The following is a 20,954-nucleotide window of genomic DNA, read 5'->3' on the forward strand; positions in this document are numbered from 1 at the left end:
GTGGGGTGTGGTGGGGGGGAGGGAGGTATCAGGAAAGTTATGTTTGTGCAGGCGCCAGGGAGTGGCTTCTGTTCTAGAAGGGCCCCACAGCTCAGCGTTTCCTCCCACATGCCTCCTCGAATATGCAAGCTGCATATGTATTTATAACTCTGCAGTAAAAAAGTGAACTTTATTAGCAGAGATAACTGTCATAATTCAAGCAACTGCACTCTGCAGGGCAACCAGAGACTATAGGCACCAGGATTATATATGTTCAGACAAATCATGTGCAAGTGCAGGGGAACTATGAGTCACTGGGCATAAACCAGGAAGGAGGAAGGGCTAGAATTGACTGTCCCTGTAGGGGACTTGGGGGGTCCAGAGAACATGTCCAAAAAGCTTCTTCTAGGGAATTGTTATATCCGGGGGTTTAGTGACTCTATCATGCATTTTAGCATCTACCCATTCTAGCAGCAGCCCTCAATAAATATTTGTTGACTGAGCGAGTGAATGAAATGTTGACCCTGGCAATGTGCTCCTGAATTGTTCTATGTGTGTGTAAATCTTCTCCCCTTCCCAGTCAAACATTTATTCTAAACCAGTGGAGCCACAGCTGTGCAATTGAAGAGCTGCCTCCACGATCACTATTAGCCAAGCGAGGCTCTAAGCCAGTGGTTCTCAGGCTCGGCTGCACGTTAGAATCACTTGGGGGATGCTTGAAAAGTCCAGCGCTCAGGCCTAACGTCAGATCAGTTAAAATCAGAATCTCTGGAGCTGAGGCCTGGGCATCAGAACTCTGAGCCCGAGCACCCCTGCTCGAAAGGCAGCATAGAAACAGCTCTGGCTTAGGAATCAGGAGACCGAGAAGCTGCCCCTCAACATAAAAAGGGGCCAGTGCCACTGTCACTGGGGCCCAAAGTGCAGATAGGGAAGAAATAATATTCTGATGCAACTTAGGAATTTGTTTTTATACTCATGTGGAATTTGAGGAGGGGAGGGTGCGTCACATGTCTTGGGAATACATAACACTTCAAACAAAATGATGCCACGCTGGGAAGTGAGATGGGAAGCTATTGGATGGTTCCTCCCCGCCCCGGTTAGTGACCCTTCTCCAGCCTTCACATAAGCTCTGGAGCTGTCTGCATGCCGCCCAGGGGTCCCAGAGTCCTCTCTGGCCAGCTCATCCGGGTCTTCGGAGAGGTTGAGGAGAGGTGGGTAACTGCTGTTTGGGTTCGTAAACTCGTTGGGGGAGGGGCGGCTGAGCTGGCACCCGGGGTAGAGGAGCTGTGACTCAGGGGAAATTCTAAGTTGCTACAAGCTGTGGAAGTGTGTGTCAGTGGGAGGTGAGAAAGGCAAACAGAGGGCTGAAAACCGTGCCAGGAACCTGCCTAGTGGATAATCAAAACTTGACTATAAATAACTAATGAAACGATGATCGCGTTGGGGAAGTTATTTTGTAAGGCAGCAGACAGGCAAGATGAGCGCGGCCCTTGAGCAGATCCTCGAGCTGTTCAGAAGGCCGAGTGAAAATGAAGACCGCCTGTCTGGTGGTGCCTCTACGTAAACAATGTTTTCAGATAACTGAATGCTACCCTCACGGACGTCAAAAAGCCCCCCAACATCTTAATTGTGTGAGGGAAGTTTTTCTAAAATGGATTATATTCTCCCCAGAGATGGTGAACAGAGTGTGTAGTCATATATTGGCTTTCGGTGGCCCAGGAAGCAGAGCCCAGATTTCCTTCTAAATAGTTATTTATTTATTTATTTATTTATTTATTTATTTATTTATTTATCTATTTACTTATTTGAGAGAGAGAGAGAGCGTGCATGCGCAGGGGGAGGAGCAGAGGGAGAGAGAGAGGGAGAGGGAGAATCCTCAAGCAGACTCCCCACTGAGCACAGAGCCTGACCCCAGGACTCGATCCCAGGACCCAGAGATCATGACCTGAGCTGAAATCAAGAGTCCGAAGCTTCACAGACTGAGCCCCCCAGGCGCCCCCCAGAGTTCCTTCTGAACCACCCTTCTCATGCGCCCTCAGTCTGGGCTGCAGGAGTAGAGCATGAGACCAAGGCTTAAGGCCATCAGAGTGTCTTGTTTCTCCTGGCTACAGGTCAGGGCTCTAGTGCATGGGCTTTGTGACAACTATTCCCTTTGCTTTGAGCCCTTCTGGCTCTCAGGCCCTCAGCTATGTTTTGAATAGATCCAATTACTGCAAGTCTGGCCCCTATATAAGTAGAGAATATGGCAATGAATGTATTATTATTTCTTTTAGTATTCTTAGAATTCACTTTGGTTTTTGAATATTTTCAAAAGATTTGTAAAACTGTTACTATCCCATGACCTGAAAATACACTATGGAAAAAGAGCTCAGGAAAGTCATTTAAAATAATCCACACCTAGTTTCGGTCTCATTTCTCGAAATATTTTGGGCACAGCCCTGTCCTGCCTTCGTACCCTAAGCATGGCGATACTGACGTATCCAGAGTGGCACAGTTACAGTAGAATGAAACCGTATACCATTTATCCCTCAATCAGCTTTCATGAGACTCACGTCATTACAGACCTTTAAGAGGAAAACTGTGTATTGTGGAAAATTTTATATAAAACCCCGTGTACCTGACTCAGTTGTGAAACTCCCCCAGGCCTAATGGTTTAGAATCGTGGGTGAATTTAGGCTCACGAATGGATCAAGTTCCTGTACTTGGTTCATTGCTGAGCTAGTGAAGGGAGGTGGGATGCTGTCAGAAGCCACCACATCAAGATGTGACAAGGCGAGAGGAAACAGCCAAATCACTCCCAGCTGTAGAGACATTAAGTGTGGGGAAGACAGCCCTGGAAGCCTCACTAGGCCCTGTTCTGAGGGCCTCATTATTACTACCCAGAATGACAACTGAGGTTCACACTTTGTGCTATTAAGAAAAGTCTACAATTATGGCCACACGGCTTTTTTCCAAGGCAGGGAAGTGTGCAGTACACCTCAGGAAGCTTTACATCAAAGACTGGTTGGTATGGACATTTCAAATGGCAAATTTGAATTATCTGAGAAAATTTTATGCAGATTCCTCAATTAAAAGGAATAGGATGGAAACATTTAAAAGATAGAGGAGAGCAAGCTTTCCGTTCCAGTTGTGTTATTAACTGGCTATGTGGTCTGGGAGCTCAGTTTCCTTATTTTTAAACTACACTGCCTAATATGACAGCCACTTGCTATTTATAGCTATTTAAATTTAAATAAAAAATAAATAAAATGGAAAACTGAGTTCCTCAGACACATTTCAAATATTCAACAGCGCGCAGTGTGGTGAGTGGCTATCGCATCTGAGAGCACGGAAATAGAACGTGTCCATTATCAACAAACGTTCTGTTAGTCCACCCTGAGCTAGACCCTAAGAAGAAAATATGTTTCATTTAGATGCCACTGCCTGTTGATTGATAATAGTAAAGGAATGCATCTCTGAGCTTCTGCTCAGGATGTGAGCCATCGCTGCCCTCTCTGAGAGCGGCTCCCCATTCCACAAGAGCGGGCACCAGGTGGCCATTTTGAGTGCTGTCATTTCCCTTTAGATTAGGGCTTATGGGACCAGGGGGGTTCACCTGACCCCAGCACAGTCAGAGTTTCTCCCTCGGGAATTTGATGCCGAGATTCAGACACAGTCACTATCAGAGGCTGTACCTGGAATAAGTAAACATGGGTGCTGGGAGTGGCCACATGGCCTCAAGCAGATTGGAGATGCAAAGAAAGCCAGACTGCAGAGAGCAAAAGTGAAACAAGCAGGCAGAAACACGCAGAGGTAAGGGACAGAGTTCTGCTGGCTTTCTGGTTCCTGGTTCCTGAGGCCTAGCTGCATTCTTTTCCTTGACTATTTTATGACAGCCTTGTACGCTTCTGTGAATTTCCTCCTTATTTGCTCAAGGTGGCTCGAGTTGGTTTCTATTACTTGTAACTAAAGAGCCTTATCTAAAGCAGTAGTAGTTTCCGAGAACAGAGAACTCTGAAGCTCTATTCAGACTTGGCAGAAGAATGTAGTGATGGATTGATGATGTCTGCCACAGGCACCAGCCGGGTAAGTTGAGGCATACATGCTAAATGTTTGCCATTCCTGATTAGTCAGTCTCTGAAATGATCTTCAGTTCTCAAATTCCTTTGTTTCTCTGGGGATTCTTAGTTTTGTTTTTTTTTTCTGATAATGCTTGATGAATAACATGTTTTTGTTTCATTCCCTGACGTTTACTATTAACTGTTTTCATTGGTGAAATAAAGTATCATGACATTTTAAGACCTTAGATAATAAATTGGAACTATGAAGCATCAAAGTCTTGAAGTTTTACATAAAATGTGAACTCTAAATTCAGCAAGCTTTCAGCAAATTGTGACTTTTAGTAATGCTGGCCAAATTCCCTAAAGCTGGTGTCCTTTAGACATTCTTTGGAAATTACTACAAGGCTAAACTGAAAATCTAAATAATGTCAAATTTATCAAGGTAGTCAAGTACAGTTCACCTAAAATAGCTTCTTCTTAACTGAAGAAATTTAACCAAGATTTGCTTATTTAATAATTATAATGTACTTTGTTTGATCCAGTGAGCTATAGTTTTTCCCCATGTGACAGTTCTGATCAAATATATGAAAACTGAGGCAGGAAATGAACTGAAAAAAGACTGTTAGGTGTGGGACCACAGGCAACAGCTGTAAGAATACAGAGATAGGGCTATGTAACTAGCCAGGGAGAACTCGAAACTGAAACAGTGGTCCAGAGACACCAGTTGAAAATGTGTTTTCAAAATGCACACAGATATGAGAGGTCAAAAAGCAAGGGAATAGAGCAATATCACTTAGGGTCTGCACAGGAAAGACCTTGTTTGCTTGCTTAAGACCAGGTTGGTATGAATGGAAGAATTAGAAATGTAGCAATGCTTTCTCCTACACAGCAAGGCTTTACCAAGATGCCTCCAATTAAACATCCTCCCTCCATAACCATTGTCATGGATAGATCCTAGTATGGTTCCATTTTTATGCCCTGTTATAATCTCCTCCCTTTGAGTGCGGGTGGGACTAGGAACTCACCCTAGAATATGGCAAGCGTGTCACTCTTATGATTATATTATTATATGTCACTCTCACGATTATGTTATTATGTACATATATAGCTCTGTCTTGCTAGCACACATTGGAGAGACTCCAATAGGCCTCGGAGGAGTAAGATGCCATGCCACAAGAGGGCCTAGGAAAAGGCCCACGTGGCAAGAAATTTTGAGTGGCCCATATTTGCTGACAGGAGCCCCCACTGACAGTAAGAATACAGGCCCTAGTGCTACAACTACAAGGAGATTAATTCTGCCAGTGGCCTGAAGGAGCCTGGAAGCAGATCTTTCCCCAGTCGAGCCTCTGATGAGACCACAGCCTTTGCCAACACCTGGATGGCAGCCTTATGAGACTCTGAGCTTAGCTGTGCCTGGACTTCTGACCTATAGAGACTGTGAGAAAAAAAAATGTATATTATTTTAAGCTTCTGAGTTTTTGGTAATTTGTTATGTAGTGATAAAAAACTAATACACTTATTTTGACCATGGTCTATCACAGTAGTTCTCAAGGCTTTCTTTTAGCTGCAGAGACCTACAGTTAAGCAGAAGCACACTTGGAAGCCCAAGACATAAAACAAATAAAAGTGGAATTGCTTCATTTTTAGCAGGGTAGAGGGTATGGAGCCCTTACCAGCTGGGCTCTCCTGGCTTGATGGTGACCCAAGAGGAAACTCTGTAGAGAACATTCTGAAAACCAGAAGGTAAATTGAAGAGAGAGCATAAGGTTGCTGATCCAGCTACATTCTTCAGGCTGCCAGGAAGAGATGTATGCAGGTGACCTTCCATGATGGAATACAGTGGACATTGTTGATGCACTCCCCAGAATCCTCACATTTCTTTACTGTTTCTGGTCACTCCTTCCCTGGCTTCAGTGTACATTGCCTTCAATAGTCTATACCTGTAACTCTTTTTCCTAGAACTCTCTTTGGGCAACTAGAGCTGCCTAGTATCACAAGCAGGACATACCCAGGAGTTTAGGTCCCCTGCTGAGGAGGCCTTACACAAAGGACTGATTGGTAGGGGGCTATGAAAACCAGCCTCCCTCACCTTGAGTTGGGGCAACCTCTGAAGTATAACTTATACTCCAGAATTTGCCATCTGGATTAGGCTGAAGGTAGCCTCTGGAGGACTGCTGAAATCACACATGCTGAGCTTTCCCTGCATCCCTATCCTGTCCTCCAGTTCCTACCAGCTTCTCCTGGGAGCACTTTCTTAATAATTGCTTTGCACATTAATCCTCATTTCAATGTCTGTTTCTGGGGAACCCCACTTGAGACGTGGGAGTTTCCTGAGAGGCTATATGAGCAACTGAGATATCTTAACATCTCTGGGGCTCGGCATTTATAAGTCCCTGGTTGGTTACGTTCCAATCTGGGCTCCAGAACCCTGTCCGGTCCTCACATTAATTCTTATTACATGTGTACTTGGTGCGTATTCTTCTTATGTATGTCATTTAACATTTTTAGTAGCCATATTTTGAAAATTAAGTTTAATAACATTTTATTTAACAAAGTAAATATTATTTTAACATGTAACCAGCATTAAAAATACTAATAATATTTTTTATGTTGTCTTTTAATACTAGATCTTTGGAACCCGGTATACATTTTTTATGCATACAGCACCTCTCAATTTGGATGCTAGATTTTCATTGGAATTCTAGATTTCAAAAAATTTACAACTTGAGAAAATGTAGATTTACATACCCAAGTTGTTACAAACATGCTTAATAGTTTTCTAATAATTGAAGTAAGTATCAATTTTTTAAATTAAAATTAAGTGACATTAACTATTCAGTTTTTCATTTGCATGAGTTATATTTCAAGTGTTCAGCAGTCTCGTGTAGCTAGGGGCTGCTGTTTTGGACAATACAGCCCTAGGCCCTCATCCCTCTACCTTAGACTTGGCTCTGGGGCCTCCGTGGGCTGATGGGAGTGGGGAGGAGATGCCAGTGTAAGTCATGTTGGACTGGTGTCGAGATGGTGTTTGGTGACCACTCAGGATCCTGAACACAGAAACCTTGTCCTGCCACTCACCCACGGAGCACTGTTTTAGGTCTGTTTTCCAAGAAGCAGAGCCTGAAAAAGAGTTTTGGGTGTACGCAGTTTATTGAGGAATGCCCTGGAAAGAAACTTGTAAGAGAGTGAGGGAAGCATGATAGCAAAGGAATGAGCCAATCAGGGATGTGGTCTCAGGTAAATTCCTGCCTTGGCCTGTGCTGTGGGGACTCTGCAATGTAAACCGCATTACAGAGTTATCCCACCTTGATGCAGGGGGACAGGGCTTTATACCCCTGTATCCATCAGTCACTGGTTGCTTGGGGTGAGAGTGAGGATGACACCTCCCCAAATTTTCTAGGTGAGATGGCTCATCCAATAGCAATTGTCCAAAGAAGGTCACAGGTAGAAGCTTCCGGCCCTCACACTTGCAGAAGCCAGGAGATGGGTGTACTGGCTGGTGAGGGAGATTGAGACAGGACTCCGATAACCCATAGCCACTTAAATACAGAGGGCCAGGCTAGGACCAGACACTATTACCTTCTGGTCTGAAGCCCCAGTGTGGAATCGTAGTGAGGTGTGTGTCTGCCTCCTGGGTGTGCGCAGGGAGGTGTGCTGTTCCGAGGAGAGGAGTGGTCCATTCTGGATGGTTGGGGAAGTGGGGGACTCTTCTAGCGGGTTCTCCTGGGGTGATTTACTCACTTCAGTGCATCTGATCCAGTGTACTTTAGTCATTGTTCCTACCTGGCTTAATGATCAGTGAATTTGGATAATATATTGTGCTAGAAATTCCTTTTCAGGAGGTACTTTTAAGCTGTTAGTCTCAAAATGAAACGAAATCCACTTCTCAGAAGTTTTCTTAACCTTTTTTTTTTGTAAGTAGTTTTTTTGTAAGTAGTTTTTTTTTTTATCTAAGACCTTCTCATGGGCCTTATTATTAAATTTACTTCTCCATCTCATTACGGATAATGGTGTGAAGACTTATTGGAACATTTCTTAGGGGCCCTCGTTAGTTTTTTAATTGTGATAATATATTGTGGGGCCACAAGGGCTTCCTTGGATAGAGAATTGAGGTCTAGAATCCAAGCAAGTCAGGCATGCTCATCCGCCCTTTTTTCCTGGGTCAACGTTAAATCTCATCTAGACTTCTGCGTCACACGTTTTGGATGGCAAAGAAAAGTGAAAAAAAGGAAAAGCAAAGAGACTGGATCCCCCAAAGGAGATATAAACCCAAACGCGGTGGCCCAGTATGAAGACTTGTTCTTCATTCATTCCCCTAAGGAACATTTAGTTAGTGCCTCTGCTGGGCCAGGTGTCGTGTGAGGTTGTGAAGGCAAATTCCAAGGAGCAGTTCCAAGGCCATTTTGAGTAATGGCAACATGACTAAAATAAGTGCTGCTGTGGGGTTTTTGGTATCCAAATGTAGGGACAGGCCAAGAGAGGTGGGGCTTGGGGAGGGCAAGGATGAGTCTAGAACAGTCTAGGTCAGCAGGGAGTGCCGAGAACTATAGCAACGGGCCCCAGCGAGTCTGCCAGGGACTCCAAGGAAAGAGTTGAGGTCAGTCTGGGGCACTGGCCCAGCGGCAGAGTCTGAGTAAGCAAGTTAAGGTCAGCTTTCAGAAGCCCAGGCCAAGGAGAAGGGCTCAGGCTGACGGAGCTGGGCACACAGGCATGACAGTGCCAGGTGCCAGGTACAGATGATAATGTAGTTAGCACCTAGGACTTGCCAGGCACATTGAATACATTTCCTCCTCACAACAACCTTGCAAGGTAAGTATGAGGTTCAGAAAGACTAAAACAGTGCTTCTCAAACTTCAATGAGCCTATGAATCATCTGAGGAACGTGTTAAAATGCAGATTCTGATTCAACAGGTCTGGGGTGGGGCCCAACGTTGAACATTTCTTTTTTCTTTTTTTTTTTAATTTTATTTATACAGGGAGAGAGAGAGCGCGCGCACAAGCAGGGAGAGCAGCAGGCAGAGGGAGAGGGAGAGGCAGGCTCTCCGCCAAGCAGAAAGCCTGACGGTCCCAGGACGCTGAGATCATGATCTGAGCCGAGGGCAGATGCTTAACGGACTGAGCCATCCAGGCGCCCCTCAAGATTGAACATTTCTAACAAGTTCCAGGTAATGCTGATACTGTTGGTCCACACGCCATACTTTGAGTATCGAGATGTTAAAACCCTTACCACAAAGTCAATGCTTTTATTATTATGAAGGGAAAGGCAGACGATGAAAGGCAGGGAAACGAAAGTGGTCTAGTTCGAGAGTCTAATTTTCCATAAACACGGTCATGGCCCTGGCCCGTGGCTGTCTGCCTCCTGGGTGTGCGCAGGGAGGTGTGCTGTCCCGAGGAGAGGAGTGGTCCATTCTGGACGGTTGGGGAAGTGGGGGACTCTTCTAGGGGTTCTCCTGGGGTGATTTACTCACTTCAGTGCATCTGATCCAGTGTACTTTAGTCATTGTTCCTACCTGGCTTAATGATCAGTGAATTTGGATAATATATTGTGCTAGAAATTCCTTTTCAGGAGGTACTTTTAAGCTGTTAGTCTCAAAATGAAACGAAATCCACTTCTCAGAAGTTTTCTTAACCTTTTTTTTTTTTGTAAGTAGTTTTTTTGTACGTAGTTTTTTTTTTTTTTTTTTTTTTTTTGTTTTTTTTTTTTTTATCTAAGACCTTCTCATGGGCCTTATTATTAAATTTACTTCTCCAGGGGCGCCTGGGTGGCACAGCGGTTAAGCGCCTGCCTTCGGCTCAGGGCGTGATCCCGGCGTTATGGGATCGAGCCCCACATCAGGCTCCTCCGCTGTGAGCCTGCTTCTTCCTCTCCCACTCCCCCCGCTTGTGTTCCCTCTCTCGCTGGCTGTCTCTATCTCTGTTAAATAAATAAATAAAATCTTTAAAAAAAAAAATTTACTTCTCCATCTCATTACGGATAATGGTGTGAAGACTTATTGGAAGATTTCTTAGGGGCCCTCGTTAGTTTTTTAATTGTGATAATAATCATTATATATATATATATATATATTTAAAAGACCTTGCATTCATAAGATGCTTTATAGTTTCTAGAATGCTTTCATTGACATTTTCTTCATTTTGATCTCCTTACACCTCAGGAGGTCTGTGTTACTAATTCCAGTTTATAGAGGAGAAAACAGAGGCACAGAAAGGTGAAGTGAACTGCTCAGGGTCACGTAGCTACATAAATGGTGGAGATAATAATATTTTTTGAGGCTTTTCTGGTGTCAGGCACTGTGCTAAGAGTTTTATATGTAGTAGGTCATTTAGTCCTTGCCCCAAACCCATTATTATCCCCATTTTACAGATGAGAACATGGAGGCCCAGAGGGCTTATCTATTTATTCAAGGTCACATGGCTAACAAGGGGGTAGAGCCAAGGTCTGAACTGAGGCAGAGGAACATCTAACTTCGACACTAGAAAGGGCATGTTGCAATGTTTGCAAAAACAAAAGCAAAGCATGTAAAGCTCCGTTCTAGAGTCATGGTGCCCTGGCTGGCCACAGAGAAGACCATAAAGGGCTTGGGTTATCATTCTCATATGGAAGAAAGGGCTTTGCCCCACTACCCAAATGGGTGGATGGTAAATAAGTCCTCTTAAAATCACCTGCTGGGGAATGCCTGGGTGGCTCAGTCGGTTAAGCATCTGCCGTCAGCTCAGGTCATGATCCCAGGGTGCTGCAATCGAGTACTACATCGGGCTCCCTGCTCAGCGGGGAGCCTGCTTCTCCCTCTCACTCTGCCTATCGCTCCCCCTGCTTGTGCTCTCTCTCTCTCTCTGTCAAATAAATAAATAAAATCTTTAAAAAAAAAAATCACCTGCTGGGCCCAGCCAGCACTATGTCTGAGGGTATCTGACATTTACCCTTTGGTGCAGGGCCAGCTCCCCAAACACTCCCACCCCAGTCTGCCCTTTCTTGTTCTTCTGACTCACCCTTGCTCAGCCCATGTGCACACTTGGGTGCCTGAATCAAAGTTCCAGCATGAAATCAACTTCACCCGGATGGTACAACTGAAAAGATTTTAAGGAGGGAACTGCTTATAGAGGTGTGATTCAGGTCAAGGGAACAAACAGGGTGTCGAGGCAAACCTAGAGACTAGCTGGAAGCTGTTGCCACCCTTTTAGGCTTGCAAGGGGCAAGGGAAAAGGGTCTTGCCAGAGGTTGTGTGGCCGGAGCTATTGAGGAGGTGTGGCTGTGGAAGGGCACAGCCAAGGCCACACAAGGCCACGGATAGGGTGCAAAGCTGAATCTTCTCTCCTCCCACTTTCCAGTCTCCTGAGAGTGCCTCTCATTACCGAGCCCAATCAGAAGCCAGCTGGAGAGGGAGCCCGGCTGATACAGTCCCCTGGGATCAGCTTCCCTGAGTAAGCAGGACAGAGGAAGGTGGAGAAGGGACTCAGGAGTGTGGGGGCAGTCAGAGAATAGCTAGCACATGACCACGTCGGTTCTTTCCTTCATACCCTGAACACTAGGCAGACTCCTCCCTCCTCTCTGCTTCAGTTCCACGTGCTGGGCTGCACTTTCCCATCATGCATCATCCACTCCCTTGACTCTGGGTTTTCTGACCCAAAGTTCTTTTCCCAAGAGGCTTCCCTGCTATGAGGAAAATGGAAGACTGGCTGGGAGGGTCCTGTCGTGCTTGAGAGTGAATTTACTGGATGTGTAAGCTGGTTTTCAGGAATTTGAATTGCTCCGGTGTGAAACTGAGCATATGCCATGTCTGGCTGACAGAGAACAAGAAGTTACAGACTGAGAGAGGCAGTCGTGGGCCAGATATTGCATCATGACACCTGTGGCATCATGGCGCCCTAACGAACAATGGTCTGTGAGGGCCACACCTTTGACATCTGAATGTTAAAGAAGGCTCTGAGTTCACGTAAAGCCTCTGACCTTGTGAGAACAGACCCTGGAGCCAGATTGCTTGGATCCAAATCTAAATGCCACCACTCACCGGCTGGGTGACCTCGGACAAGTTACTTCATTTCTCTGACCCCCGTTTTTCTCCTCTATAAAATAGGAATGATAAAAATACCTACCTGATAGGGTTGTTGTGAAGACTGACTGAGTTAATCCACAAAGTGGATTATAGAACCCCATATACAATAATCCTCTTATAAAAACAAAATTAAACAACTCTGCAGGGCTAGTGTCCAACCAAATAAGGGTTTTTAATAAAAAATTGGTGAAAATGTGTAAACACAGCAAGAAGCACAGGTAGTGAGAATTCAAACAAATGACAGGAAATATAATGAGGTTGAGGGGAGTGTATTCATCTACATGAATTTTCCATTTTAGTCTCACCATGGATTGAGCCACTGTGGTGAAACTCGATATCACTAACTCGGTGAATATTAGTACGCAGCCTATTCTAGACTTCCCAGGGAGAACTCTCATAAGTTAATGCCTCACCCAATCCCGTCTAAAGCTTTTTCAAAAGCTAATTCAAGTCACTTGGTGTTTGACCAAATTTTTGAGAAAATGTTTTAAAAAGCCAGTTTAAGAAGATTTCCTAAAATCTTATTTTCTCTATTGGCAAAAGCAAGAAACAATATTCCCACATAACAAGATTGTTCTGAAGAGTGGAGGCAAAGTGTCTGTCACATAGTATTTATTAAATATTAGCTCTCTTTATTGACTTTTATCACTTTAGCTTTGAAAAATTTGATAGGGTTAAACAAGAAAATATACTCTGTATCTTGACTTCTTTGAGGAATTGAATTCCATTTTTGGATAATTAAACTATAAGCCTATTAATAAGCATGGATTTCATTTATATAAACTAGTATTATAAATGGAGGTATACAGTACCAATATGAAATCGTCTTATCAAAAGTACAGAATATTGGGGTGCCTGGATGGCTGTCAGTTGTCTGCCTTCAGCTCAAGTCATGATCCCTGGGTCCTGGGATTAAGTCCCACGTCAGGCTCATGGCTTGGTAGGGAGTCTGCTTCTCCCTCTCCGTCTCTCCCTCTGCTCATGCTCTCCCCCCCCCCAAAAGAGATACAGAAAATACAGAGGACATAAGAACATGTTAAATGACACCATGGGGATGCAATCAACCAAATCCAGACTGCAGGTATTTTAAACTGAATTACGTTCCTCTTACCCCTCAAACTCATATATTGAAGTTCTAACCCCAAATGTGCCTATATTGGGGGATAAGGCATATAAGGAGGTAATTAAGGTGAAATGAGATCATAAGGGTGGGGCCCTAATCCAATAACACGGAATCCTTATAAGAAAAGAAAGAGACGGGGGCGCCTGGGTGGCACAGCGGTTAAGCGCCTGCCTTCGGCTCAGGGCGTGATCCCGGCGTTATGGGATCGAGCCCCACATCAGGCTCCTCTGCTATGAGCCTGCTTCTTCCTCTCCCACTCCCCCTGCTTGTGTTCCCTCTCTCGCTGGCTGTCTCTATCTCTGTCAAATAAATAAATAAAATCTTTAAAAAAAAAGAAAAAGAAAAGAAAGAGACATCAGAGATCCCTCTCTTTCTCCAAGTACACACAAGGAGAGCGAAAAACCATATGAGGAGACAGAGAAAAGGTGGCTGCCTACAGGTCAGGAAAAGATGCCCCACCAGAAACCAACCCTGCCAACACCTTAATCTTGGACTGGTAGCCTCCAGAATTGTCAGAAAATAAATTTCTGTTGCTTAAGCCACTTAGTGCAGGCTGTTTTGTTATGGCAGCCAAGAAGACGAATACAATAGGAAACTCTGGAGGACACCCACCCCAGTTTCTTCAACAAATAAATTGCAGTAAAAGAAAGAGAGAGAGAGGCAGACAGACAGAGAAACAGAGAGACAGAGGTAGAAGGGGACTGTAAAGATTAAAGAGACTTAAAAGACACATCCACCAAGCATATGTGTGGGCCTTATTTGGATCCTGTTTTAAACAAACTGGAAAGAAGAAAAAGAGAGAGAGACACAGAGAGATAACCACCCAATTTATGACATTTATGAGACAATTGGAAATTTGAACACTGACTGGATATTTCATGATGTTAGGTAATTTTTAGGTGTGACCAGCTTATTGCGGTTATGTTTTTTTCTTTAAAAAAAAGACTATTCAGATACATACCGAACTATTTACAGATGAAATGATGTGCTATCTAGAATCTGCTTCAAATTAATATGGAGGGTAGTGGGAGATAGAATAAATGCAACAGAATTGGCTATCTGTTGCTCTTTGTTGAAGCTGGTGATGGAATTTGCATGGGTACATTTAACTATTTTCTTTATTTTTGTGTGTGTTTGAAATTGTCTATAATAAAAAGTTAAAAGTTAATACTGGGGCACCTGGGTGGCTCAGTCATTAAGCGTCTGCCTTTGGCTCAGGGCATGATCCCAGAGTCTTGGGATTGAGCCCCACATCAGGCTCCTCCGCTGGGAGCCTGCTTCTTCCTCTCCTACTCCCCCTGCTTGTGTTCCCTCTCTCGCTGGCTGTCTCTCTCTCTGTCAAATAAATAAATAAAATCTTTTTTTTAAAAAAGTTAATACTGGTTTTATAAAAGCTAGAAAATTCTTTTTCTTCTAGACTCGGTAGTATCTAGAAATACAATCTATTTATAGTGTTTGACAGTCATAGGACTTTACGAGCAAGGGAAATCTTGGCAAGAAGGTTCTGGTGGATATGTGAAAGCTTCCTGCATTCTACATACAGGTGCAAGAATAGTTCTTGGATTAAGAACCGTAAATGTCTATCAAGCACCTACTATGAGTAAGGCACACTCCTGGGTGCTACCAGCAAGATGGGATCTAGTCCCTGACCTCTTGTAGCTTACATCTGGGGCTGATTGACTAAGAGCAAGTAGGTCAATTGGGTAGACTTTTAAAATGTTTTTGGAACTAAGATAAGCGCTATCACAAAAATAAGGACTGAGATACTGGGATTCGTGTTTAGAGGGTAACTCAGAAAAACTCAGGGTGACTCAAAGCTGAGAGAGACCGATTAAGAGGAGCAAAAAGAACCACCCCTGGGAACAGTGCGGAAAGAACATTCAGGTAAGAAACAGGGAGGGCAAAGACTCTGCAGTGGAAGTTTGGTCTGTTGGAGGAACTGAAAGAAGACAGTGGGGTTGGGAGTGGTGGGAGAGAAAGCGTGGGGGAGAGTCCTTGAGATGAGGTCACACCCTTATGGAGGGGCTAAATCGTTCAAAGGAATAAGAAGTTTGGATTTTACTCTGGGAGCCATGAAACCCATTGGGGATTCTAAAAACAGAATGTGACTTTGCATAGGACCAGTGAAGGTTGGAGGAGGGGTGACAGGGCAAAGAGGGTTATGAAGAAGTAGGGAGATAGGGCTGTCTTCAGTCTGGTGCTCTGGAGCTGACTTGGGACTCATAGGACAACAGTAGGACCTCCCAAGGTGTGTCCTGTGCCAACAGCCTCAAGAAATGGTGTCTTCCTGGCTTTCCCAGTGCCCAGTGAGCTAGCGGTTCGGTAGTAGGGTACTCTTGTTATCTGTTGCTATATAACCACCATCCCCACAATTACTAATTACTAATGCAGCAGGAATTTCTCAGGAATCTGCAGTTTGGGCAGAGTTTGTCTCTGCTGCATGCCACATCTGGGCCCTCAGCTGGAGTGACTCAGATAGCTGGGGCTGGAGCAGCTGAGGGCTGGCTGGGCGTTTCATTCTCTTCTAACACAGTCCCAAGCCTCTCTATGAGATTTCCCCTGTGGTACTTTCAGCTTGTGGCCTCGGGATAGTTGGACATCTCGCAGGCAGGTCAAAGCACTAGGAGCAGGTATTCTGGAAGAATAAAGCAGAGGTTTCATGGCCATTTTAATTTGGGTGGGAGGGGACTCCCTAAGAGCGTGATCACTGAGCAGAGAGCAGCGTGGAGGTTGGCTAATAGGAGCTCATACGTCTGTGTAGACTGAGCGTGCAAGAGGGATGTTCTGGGGCCCCCAGAGAACTTGCTCAGGAGACATAGGTGATTGTGTTTGGCTGGCTCTTAGAGTTCCATTTTGTAGAGTGAAGTATTACAACTGGGAAGACCCAAAGTCCTTGGGGGCAGCAAACAGGGCTTTAGGGGCTGTTTGGGGAAGGCAGCAGGGAGTGGCCAGGAGTTCCTGGAAGAGGATTCTGAAGGGAAGTAAGATACCCCTTAGGAACTGAAGAAGTCTTTCCTCGGGGGTGTGTGAGGCCAACCCCCTCTCCCTTCCCTCCACCAAATCTTTAATAAATTCTCTTCTGTGAGGGCATTGTGGGTCTGTTTTGAGGGACACATCAAATGCTGAGTTCTGTTTCAAGGAGGGCTCAGGGTGAGAGCAGATCCTGCCAAGGCAGCCTGGCCACACTAGGAACACGAAAGAAGAAAGGAAAAGCTAAGCAAACAACTGAGTGAATGAGGGAATTCTGGAACTCCCGTGATCCTCAACCAAATCACAATCCCTGGCAAGGCCTACAATCCCCTCAGTCCAGTCTCTAGCCAACGCCATGTTCCATTTCTTTCTATCCGAACTTCTCTTCCGCTTTCTTTTGCTTCACATTGTGGGTCTGGGGAAAGAACTGATTTCTGTAGCATGAACTCTCAGTTTATTCATTCTTCATTTCTCTGATGTGTGTTGAATGTTGTGTGAGGCGTGGTGCCATGTGTAGTGGAGAATTCTGAGAAAAGATGGAATTCAGTCAGCAAGAGAGAGAAGACTGGGCTATTCTAAAAGGCAGGAAGAAGCCGCTGCCCCAGAAGAGGCAAGAATAAAATGCTGTAACTGTTCACAGGGTTGGGGTGGGGGGCATTTGATAGAGACAGCGGACGGTAAAGGGCCAAGAAAGGCTTCACACACATGATGGCATCTAAGCCAAGCTTTAAATTAAGGGTGACATTTGGATATGAAGAAATAAGGATTTGGGGGTTAGAGATTGGCTGGGGGGATCATTTCTGACATGCCCACTTTGCCATCCACACCAAAGTGATGCTGACCTGTGTCCAGGCCCCTCCAGATCCTTCCTCAGTGCCTTCCTGGCCCAGAAGGGAGCTGCACTGACGTGTTAATAAAAAGAAATCGGCCCCAGTCTTCTACACCTACTCCTCAAGAAACCAAGGGTTCCTTTTCAACTGTGACCTTCTGGAACCAGTCAGAGAAGGGGAGAGCTAGTGTCAAAAAGAGAGTTCTACCAGATAGTACTACCAGAGGCTTGGGACGTGGGGAGGGAAATGGAGGCCCAGAGAAAGAACGTTGATACTGTATTCCCTTAAATAAATGCCCCACTTTGACCACGAGCTCCTCAAGTGCATGAGATGAGTCTCGCCTATCTTGGGGTCCCCAGCACAGAGCCTGGCACATCGTAGGGGTTTTATATATGGTAGCTGAACTAACATTCTAGGGCTAGGGCAGTGATGCTCAATGTATGGTCCCAAACCTGTAGTGTTAGCATCGGTTTGGGACTTGTTGGAAATATAAATTCTTGGGGCCTCATCCTAGACCTACTGAATCAGAAACTCTGGAGGTGGAGTCCAGTAATCTGTTTTAACAAACCCTCCAGGAGATTCTGATGCAGTTAAAGTTTAAGAACCATTGTTGTTGAATATTTGAGCCTAGAAGATTTGCTCTGGCTTTGGGACATCAAGAACTCAGATGCTTTTTATCTGTAACGGACACTTCTTTATAGGCTTCTATCACCACCCACCACCTTTGAAAAAAATATAGGAAAGAAAGAAAAGAACAGAAAAAAGAAAAGAAACACCACAAAGATATTATCAGTGACCGGGAAGAAATAAATCAGTAATAGCAGGTTGTTATCCTTCCTGAAAAAACAGAAACTTTGCCTATAAAAAAAAATATATTCAACGATTGCAAAAACAGACTTCTTATAGCATAGGAAAGAGCAAAGAAACATGTCAAAAAATTGAGTTGTGGTTTATGTGAAAGTACTGCTCCTTTCAGACAAAACCACCTGCTCGTCTTCTTTGTCAATCTCCATTGTCATCCCTGCTAATTCCGAGGAGCTGCCACCAGCAGCTTCTGGAGTGAAGGGTCCTGTAAAATTCATTATTTTCTTGATCACTGACAATGCTTCAGTACTTACAGGACAGGCAGAATTGACAGGATCTTCTTTCCAGCATGGGCTTGTACCTGGCAGATAAGAACAACGAGGAAGACTTACATATATCCATATAAAACCAATCCTTGCCAGGCAATCTTGGTCCTCACCGTGTGGGCAGTATCTGCTGGCTTTATACAGAACGACTTTGTTCCTACCCTCAAGGAACCCACCACCTAACAGGACGGTGTGATAAATACACACAGAATGAATGACAGCCTTTGGATTAAAGCTGTTGACTTAACAAAATGTTTTCACAGATACAGTTTCATTTGATCCTTACAACAGATCCTGGGAGCGCCAGGTAGTGGCTCTAGCAAGGTAACTCCCAAACTTGGAGCTACAAAATGAGCTACTGATAAACGAGAAGGAAATCTCCCTGACTTAAGAATCACCATTGGGTGGCTAAATAGTGAGTATATTCTCGGGTAGGCAAGAGAGGGTTGTGACTGTATCTAAGAGAGCATAGATCCCACCAGGTATAGAAGCCATAAACTGATGTGCTCTTTTCTCTGTAAGACATACTGATGAATGCCCGCATCTCATTGAAAACTTCCGGCTGGAAGTCCCGTCTGTTGTATGTCAACCAATTATGTTATAGGCTTTCCTAGAGTCAGTTGGGTTTGTTCTCGAACCTGTTTATGTCAGTTGTGCCTTTTGTAATTGTACAGTTAAAGAAAATACTTTATCAATTGATGAAATAATGAGTGCAAAATATGATGGGTTCTTGTTTTGATGAAAATTAAGTTAGATGCTGTGAAAAACGTGATGAAGGTGTTTTTAGTAAAGTTGCCATTTTTAAAAAAAGATTATTTTCTTATTTATTTGAGATAGAGAGCATGAGCGAGGGGATGGGCAGAGGGAGAGGGAGAGGCAGTTTCCCCACTGAGCAGGGAGCCTGACACGGGGCTCCATCCTAGGACCCCGGGGTCATGACCTGAACGGAAGGCAGATACTTAGCTGACTGAACCACCCAGACGCCCATTAAAGTTGCCATTGAGTGATATGTAAAGGAGACAACTTCGGGTTGAAATTGTAAAAATCTAGGATTCTGCTCTCAAATTGTTTCATAGGGATCTTTATGTTCTTGCTCCACTTTTAAGAAATCTAAAAGGAAATTGTAGATGACGTCTTACAGATGGCCGTTGTGCAAGGGAAATGAGGTAAAAATGAAAGAACAGGCGTTAGCCCTAGATCAAAAAGATTGGCACATAAAGATACGTTTAAATGTTTTGGAATAAAATGTTAAATGCATTCTTTTTTAAAATTATTTCCTCATTTTGTCCCAGTAAACTTGTTTCCAATTTACTTTTAAAAGACATTCTACTAACACACAACACTTATCAATTTTATTAATAGGAGGACTGGAACTGAACGACATCTGCATGGAGCCTAACAAAAGAAGGAGAATCAAGGGTACAAAAGAATTACAAGTTGATGCTGTTCTCCAGGGCTGTCCATTAGAGAGAGAAGACTCAGGCAACCACCCCTTGGAGCTCTCTCCTAGTGGAGGACATGGCTGGTTGAGCTCATTATAGATTGATATCACTGGCCATTGGGATTGTTGAACATGCCCCTGGTTCTGAATTTCTCTTCACCAACAAATCCTTTGTCTACAATCTGGCCATCCATGTGCATTTCCTCCTAGAAGAGAATGTGCTGATGAGAGAAGACTTGAGTTCTGATTCCTAAAATTGCCGATGCTTTTCATTGTAAATTAGTGAATTATTAACACAGTGTTTAATTTGTAGGTGACAACACCTACTGCCTCTTCTGACACTTCTAGTGAAAATGTACCTCCTAGAGGGTGGAAGTCATCCAACAGTGTTAATATATCTGCCAGTATTTAAATGTTGGCAACAGGTTCAAAGTCTTTCAATACCTCATGTGATCCAAATGAAACTACCAGTTTGTAATCCACGCGCTAGAATCCGTGATGAAGAAAGATACTTTTTTTTTTTTTTAAGTTTTGCTATCTAACTTAGGGTCTGGGTCTCTTTGGATCAGCAAAAGTGTTTATTTGCTATGGATTGAGGACCTACTATGCACAATTCACTCTCCCATGTATGACTCATACGTTCAGATAATCATTATAATTTAGCAAGTAAGTTTTACTGTGTTCGCTTTATACATGAAGAAGCAGAAACTCAGAAAAGTTACTTAACTAACCCCATGCACAGCTAGGTGGAGCTGATATTAGAGGTCAGTTTTCTCTTGCTTCAACATTCTTTTTCACTAAGAATATGACATTGTTAAATTAATCAATATTCCCTTTTTCTGCAATTAAAATTCTTGTGCCACTCTAACTATAATTTTGTTCCTTCATTTGGTAAACATTACCACAAAAGAAGAATTTCAGGAGAAACAAATACTCCGTATTATTAAGAGGCATTCCGAAAGAAGACAGGGTAAGCCCTACGGCCAAATAAAATGGGGTGGCATTGATGGGCTCCATACTTACGCAGGTCCCTGGATTGCAGAGGTGCTAATATCAGCTAACACAGCAAGCAGCTGCCCCAGAGAGAGTTAAACTGTGATACTTCAATAGCCAACACGATGCAAATTATTGATTGTTAGCTGTTGACCTTGTGCCAGGTTCTGTACTAAGCATTTGAAACACATTTAATCTCGCAGTAAATCTAAGAAGACATGGAGGTGCAGAGATGTGAGCTAACGTACCCAAGGGCACATAACTAGAAAGTTGAAGGGACCAGCTTCAAATTCAGGTTGAGTCTGGCTCCAAAGTCCATGCCCTTAACCACTTTGAGAGTCTACCTCCCAGTTTATAGTAACCATTTGTTGAGTGAATATTTTGTGTCTGCCAC

The 20,954-nt window shown here is 43.9% G+C and overlaps 1 long non-coding RNA gene across 3 annotated transcripts; it reads left to right on the plus strand.

Annotated features, from left to right (window-relative positions):
- The first annotated feature begins 1,013 nt into the window (after window positions 1–1,013).
- On the plus strand, window positions 1,014–20,422 carry LOC130544411 (uncharacterized). Of its 3 annotated transcripts, none has more exons than XR_008960670.1 (3): window positions 1,014–1,190; window positions 8,996–9,184; window positions 19,489–20,422. It is a non-coding gene; the product is annotated as an uncharacterized LOC130544411 (long non-coding RNA). The 3 variants fall into 3 exon arrangements; XR_008960669.1 differs by lacking the exon at window positions 19,489–20,422 and adding an exon at window positions 9,772–9,930; XR_008960671.1 differs by lacking the exons at window positions 1,014–1,190; window positions 19,489–20,422 and adding exons at window positions 6,854–8,828; window positions 9,772–9,936.
- Window positions 20,423–20,954: the final 532 nt, after the last annotated feature.

This window comes from Ursus arctos, unplaced genomic scaffold (assembly GCF_023065955.2).
Source record: "Ursus arctos isolate Adak ecotype North America unplaced genomic scaffold, UrsArc2.0 scaffold_20, whole genome shotgun sequence".
Lineage (NCBI taxonomy): Eukaryota > Metazoa > Chordata > Mammalia > Carnivora > Ursidae > Ursus > Ursus arctos.